We start from the raw sequence: 6,244 nt of genomic DNA, 5'->3' as shown, positions 1-6,244 counted from the left end.
TAATACACACACACGCACACACACACACACACCCGCGCGCACACACGCAAAAAAGAAGTTGTCGAACCGTCTGATCGCAGACGAATAACGCGCCTATGTTTCCCTGATGATCATGTTTCCAGCAGTTATCTCCGAGGATGCGATTCCCCCCCCCTCGCCTGCCTGCCTGCCTGAGCCGAGCCGTGTTATGGCAGCCGGAGTGGAGACTGGAGACCCTCCCCCCGGGGGGGCGCAGCGCAGTGTATCAGGTGGACACTGAGCATCCCTCACATTCCTGCATCACTGGACGATAAAGGGCAGGCCTGTGCATAAAATGCTCGACTTTGTTCTTGTTTTATTTCTTCCTTTTTATGATAGCTCTAAGCCTGACATTTAACCATGTGGCGTGTGTTCAATACATTAGGAGATGCTTTAAGCTGTGACGTTCCTGCGGTGTTTCTTCTGGGGGTTTACATTACAGATTCACATTGACCTTATCAAACTTTTGTTTTTTTGGTTGGGGGGGGGGGGGGGGGATTGAAAAATGAGTTAAAAAGATACGATGTCGGTCAGAGTGCTCATCACAAAATCACACAACCGACCTTTGCAGTAAAATAAAAACAACTGGCTTAACGTTTTACTACTTTTAGACCCCATATGTTAGTAGAGCCATCTGCCGCTGCCTTCAAGTGCTCACTAAAAGTTGTAAATAAGATGAGCAAAAAGACAAATTAGATTATCATCTTATGGAAATTGAATGTTAAAATGCTAAATGTAACAATAAGCCTCATGTGTAAGTTTTGGTGTTGTTGGGGAGTAACCTTTATTTTACGTGCCTTGTTGAATATCAAATGGCTGTACTTTGTTACCATTCAATACTTGTGTACTACAGCATGAGCTATTTCCACGTGTGACTCATGAGTCAGACATATGAGCTCTGAAGGAAAACTTGAGGGCAGTTTTTGTGAAAGGGCAGCTTGTGCAAAGGCTCCTCTGTTCCCAGGATGTGCAGCCACACAGACACATTTCATAGCTGCGGGGCTGTTGATTATCAAAAATACATTTCCCTGCATTGTTAGATCATGTGATAAACAAAGTGTGACGTGAAAACAAATCATTTAGTATAACGTCTGTTTTTGCTGACCTGATTATGTAATGTTCCATTCATTTAAAATGTGTTTCAACTTTGTTATTAACCCTGTTAACTCAGTCATTAGGACTGAACAGTTTGGTCGTATTGGTAAGATGTTGATTATTGAAATTCTAAAATAAGATTCAGACTCAACACAAATAAACTGCAATTACTCAACTACAGTATGACATTACTTATTATAGAAGTCTTTGCTGTAACTAACTTACACTAATTCGTACCAACAAATAAACAATGTGCTCAGACTTTATTGCATTCATTGCAAACTTTTCAACAACTCTTCAAAGTGAACTAAGGACGCATCGTAACAAAATAGACTTTTATATGTGTGAGTTATACAGCGTTAGCAGGAAAACACCAGTGTTATATAATGAATGAATATGAGTCCACATGGCAGCAGCATCATCTGGCGTTGGATTCAGTTGACTTTATGTTGTTATGTTGTAGCGATCACGTGCTTGTGCTGTCAGAGGTAATCAGATACCTGCGCTGGAGCTGAAAACACATTGCAGCCCTGTATTGTGAATCCATAACATGCAGCGTTGGTCAAATTCTGCCTCATTGAAAGATGCAAACCTGGAGCATGACTTCTCTTTTCACAGCCTACAATGTTGGTCCCAGCATCTTTTGTCCATTTATTGCATAGCAAAGTGAACAATTAAAGGATGGATATGCATTTAGAGTATGTTTGGGTCTGTTTTGTATGCACAATTTTTTTTTTTTGTATTCACTTTTCTGAAGCATGTATTACATGTAGCACATGCAACACACACCATATTTCAGCTGGGGGCAGTGTTGCTCTATAAATACATATAAACAGCCACTGCTTAGTGAATTCATACAGTTGTGTGTGCTTGCATGCGTGTGTTTGTGTGTGTGTAACGACTAAATCGCTTACCTAATTTACAACCATCATATCATTTAATTATTTTAGTTTCTCTCCAAACTAAAGTCATAAAAAGATCCAACCGTCATGCGGGGCTCTAATTAACCGAAATGCTTTGTGAGTGACTCATGTGGATCGCTCGCCCAGCTGAAGTTAATTGCCAGAGAAGAAACACTTATGCCTGCTGAAAAGAGGGAAAAAAAGGAAAAGTCGAGATCTCTTAAATGCATCATCTTCATGGAGCATCAGTGTAGAGACAATGATTGTTTGAGCTTTAAAATCATCAGCGCTTTGTGACACATAAAAACATCAATACCAATTGACAAAAAAAAAGCATTGGTGTATCGATACCAAGATCAATAATATACTTCGCTTAGGTCCTCAGTGACTCCATTATATTGTTTCTTACTGGTTTCTCATTGAAAACAGCACTGATGCTTTCAGAGAAGGTCATTTCATGGCTGGACAATGAGGTATTATGGTTATGGGTGCATTCACTTCTTCAATGCCCTGGAGACCTGCATGTCAAATCGATCTCTGTCCTGAAAAACAAACCAATCTATCCTAATTTTATCACATCTCTGAGAAGGAATCCTTCGAGCTGATTTCAGCATTTCATAACACAGTGTGCTGTGTACGTTCTTCATATTTAGTTCAAAACAGTGATTGATTGCACAGATTTTGATTTATTAATGCTTAGCACAGAGCAGACGTGTCCTCACTGCGAACCAATGACAAACCCACACCACACGTCTTAAGCTGTGCCCTTGTACTTGAAGCATCCACAGCGTGGCACTAGCAAGTAAATGGTTGTGAAATAGGTGGTTCACTAGTGACCGCTGGCTGTGAGATAAATGTTTCTTCCTGTCCTGCCGGTGGGCTCTAATGCCACAACGAGAGAAAAGATGCTGCCGTGAGCTTTATGACTAAATGTTTTATCCCCCATTAACCTTCACAGAGCGGTCATCAGGAGGGGATTGCAGGTGGAGTAAAGCACCGGTGTCAATAAGCAGGTGTGTCACTGAGCTCAAAGGAGTCGACGGGCTAGCATGAAGCGTCCTCCGTCCTTCATTTCTCCTCTTTCTTTTGGGGTCATTCCTTAGCTGCGCCCTGACAGAAAACACTGATAAGAAAATGATTAAGTATCACAGACACAATCCAATTCACGTTCCCGGTTGCTCTGCAGACTACCAACAAAAAAGCTGTATCAGGAGCCTTTTTTTTTCTAATCAGGAAGTTTCATTAGCTTTCTGATTACTCTTCATATAAGCCATATTGGTGTAAGGCCGCCTGACCTACATCCTGAAATCCATTTACTGGACATTGTGTTTGTGAATGTTCCAGATATGATCGAAGATGTCAATGAGACAAATCAGGCTGAGCTCACCACTGTGTCTGAAATGGATCAGTGCGAGTTGACATACAGCGAGACACCAACTCTGTGGAAACAGATGTGGAAAAAAAAAGCAGATTTAGTCCACAGGGATCAGCAATCAGCCGTGAAATTCCACCCGCGATGCATCTGGGCACCCATGAAAATGGAAATGGCAGCGGCTGATCTGTCGATGGGGACCAATCTGCCTTCTCATCAGGGCTCTTCATTAAAGTGGAGCACTGTCTATTAGAGCCTGTAATCCTCCTCGCCCAGTGCCACCCACGACCTTGAGGTGTAACAGCACTCACACACACACACACACACACACACAGACACACACACACACACACACACACACACACACACACACACACACACACACACACACCGTTTTGACAGCTCCTGAGTTCTCACAGGAGGTGCTTTTTAACTGAAAAATGGCTGAAAAAAAAAACTCTTCTGAAACATCATTTAAAGATTTCTCTTCACAATCCAATTGCTTTAAAAGTTGTTAGTCACATTAACAGCTAAACATAACCAGTAAATTAACTCATCCTCATGACGCCGCCACAAGCACAGTGTGACTTTTTTCACTGCCTAATACAGGAGTGTGATCCTTCCTTGCTCACCATAGTGGCTGCTTAATTGAGCTGGATGCACGTGAATGATTTCACTTAGAGGGGATCATCAAGATTCAGACAAGCACCTGGTCTTTTATGCGCCTGTAGAAGCCTGGCAGGGAAAACGATTACCAGCCCCATTTGTTCTCTATAGACAGTTGTGACCTTTCCAATTGGCACATCCTCTTACGAATATGACGGCTTTTCTTTCCCCAAAACCAGGAGTGATCTTGCATTTATTATGCACATAAATTGCATATTTGCTTGTTGGGGAGTTCAGAGAAGGAACATACTGTACAATCAGTGCGGCGCTGCTTTTAGACAACGGATGTGTCCGTTGTCACGAGAAGTGTAGAGTAAACCCATTGTACTCGTCTTTCAGCTCCACTCTCACAGTTTGTCAGACAAAAGGGCTCCATCTAGCAAATGATTTCTATCGTTCCCCGTGCATGTGCCGACATGTGGCTTGGTTTAATGTCCATTGTGGTGAATAAATAACAATACGAGTCGTGTCGTATTAACGTGAGATGTGGGTTCGGTTTGACACGGCTGGATGTCGCAGAATGAATAAACCAAAATTAAAACAGCCGTCACGTTATGGATGACTATAGAAGCTTTTATTTGGCAATACGCAGTGTCAACAATAAGATGCGAAAAGACAAAAGTATTGCTCCGCAGCTCTCTGAGCAATTTGAATCCCCATGAGAGCTATTGGCCCGTAAGATCTGGTTGCTGGACCGTTAACTCATGCTGTAAGAAATACAAGACAGAATGCACATGTGGGAAATACAGAATGCGGAAGCTTTTACAAATAAAATTCCCTGTCTCCCTTTGTACAATGTGGTTATAGATTGTATCATAAAATGATTTTCTGCAGCGTGGTTGGGGTCAGGAGCACAGGGAGTTATTGCCAAAATCATTGTTTACTTGAATGAATTACTTGGTAGAACTATAGGATGCAGGACTAGCAAAAGAAAGTGTTACAATGTTTTGATTTGGAACTGATTTTAAGGATCTTGTACTTGATGTTTATCAATTAAATTAGCGTGTGACCCTTTAATCTTCCCATTGCAGGTTGTCTCAGAATCCCTATGTCTTACACTTTACCTGAGTGGCACCTGAATTGCATCGCTCTGGCCTGAAAGGACCCGGCATTCAGTGGGAAACTGCAAATGAAGCCGTGAAAAGAAAGCGATTCAAATACTTCGAACTGCTCTGATTGATAATGTAGACTTGATATTTGTCTTAACATAGTGAAACGAGATTAATCGTGGCGTGATGTCCACCTCGGAGCGCAGCTGGCGACTCGAATTACAAGCGTGATGCAAAAATTGCGTTAATGCTGTTTGTTGTTCAGTGCCCGGTTGATCAGCGTCTGCTGGATCTGATGAGATCGTACACGCTGAAGCTCAAATGTCCCACTCAGAATCTCATACAGTGCAAACACAGAAAAATCTGTTAATGGACACACACACACACACACTCACAGACACACGCACACACTCTATTCTTACCTCTATCTCTGACACTTCTGCATCACTGCTTCTGTATCGAGGGTTTGAGGCAAAGGTCTTCTTGTCCATCACTGCTCTCATATCTTCAACAGGATTGGAGCACAGTCCAAACCTGGGCCTTATCCGTGATGACCACAGGCGCGACCACCATCTGTAATGTGTCCGCTTCTCTCTTCGTGGAGCCGGAGGAGGATCTGCTGTCACTCAGGCAAGGGGAAACATCTGTTCCCGTTAAATTACTGCGGCCCTGCCATGCAAGTTATCTCTACTGCACTCTATTTTTTACCGCCTGAGTCCTGTGCCTGTCGACAAGGGTATAAAACAAGATTAGTTAAATGACTGGGAAGTGGGGAAGTGGTAAGGGGGGGACGGAGGGGGGTTAAGAAGAGAAAGAGAGGGAGACGTCTCTTGCCTTTTCGTTTGCTCTCTTGCCAATTAGGAAGTGGAGACTGTCCTCGAGTGAAGCAAAAGAACGATATAATCACCTCATCCATCAGCTGAGGTGTCACCGCACGGCCTAAACCCATTACATGAGTAACACCGTGAGTGGCCTATGAGAAGAAGCATGTCCATGCTGAGGACCTTTCCGCTTTTCAGAATGTGTCCGTGTATAGACGTTGTTACAATATTTACTTTTCAAATGCTGGTCAAAATTACGGTAGGATTGTAGAATATATGCATAATTAACAAGGTAAAAAAATATCAAATATTTGCTGCTGG

The 6,244-nt window shown here is 42.6% G+C and overlaps 1 long non-coding RNA gene across 1 annotated transcript; it reads right to left on the bottom strand.

Annotated features, from left to right (window-relative positions):
* Window positions 1-4,710: 4,710 nt before the first annotated feature.
* LOC117744425 lies at window positions 4,711-5,821 on the bottom strand. The gene is made up of 3 exons (XR_004611179.1): window positions 5,525-5,821; window positions 5,118-5,176; window positions 4,711-4,760 (listed from the first exon to the last, which is right to left on the bottom strand). It is a non-coding gene; the product is annotated as an uncharacterized LOC117744425 (long non-coding RNA).
* Window positions 5,822-6,244: the final 423 nt, after the last annotated feature.

The sequence above is a fragment of the Cyclopterus lumpus genome, chromosome 15 (genome assembly GCF_009769545.1).
Source record: "Cyclopterus lumpus isolate fCycLum1 chromosome 15, fCycLum1.pri, whole genome shotgun sequence".
NCBI classification, from domain to species: domain Eukaryota; kingdom Metazoa; phylum Chordata; class Actinopteri; order Perciformes; family Cyclopteridae; genus Cyclopterus; species Cyclopterus lumpus.
The sequence above is the reverse complement of the archived record's forward strand: the minus strand, read 5'-3'. Positions and strand labels throughout refer to the sequence as shown.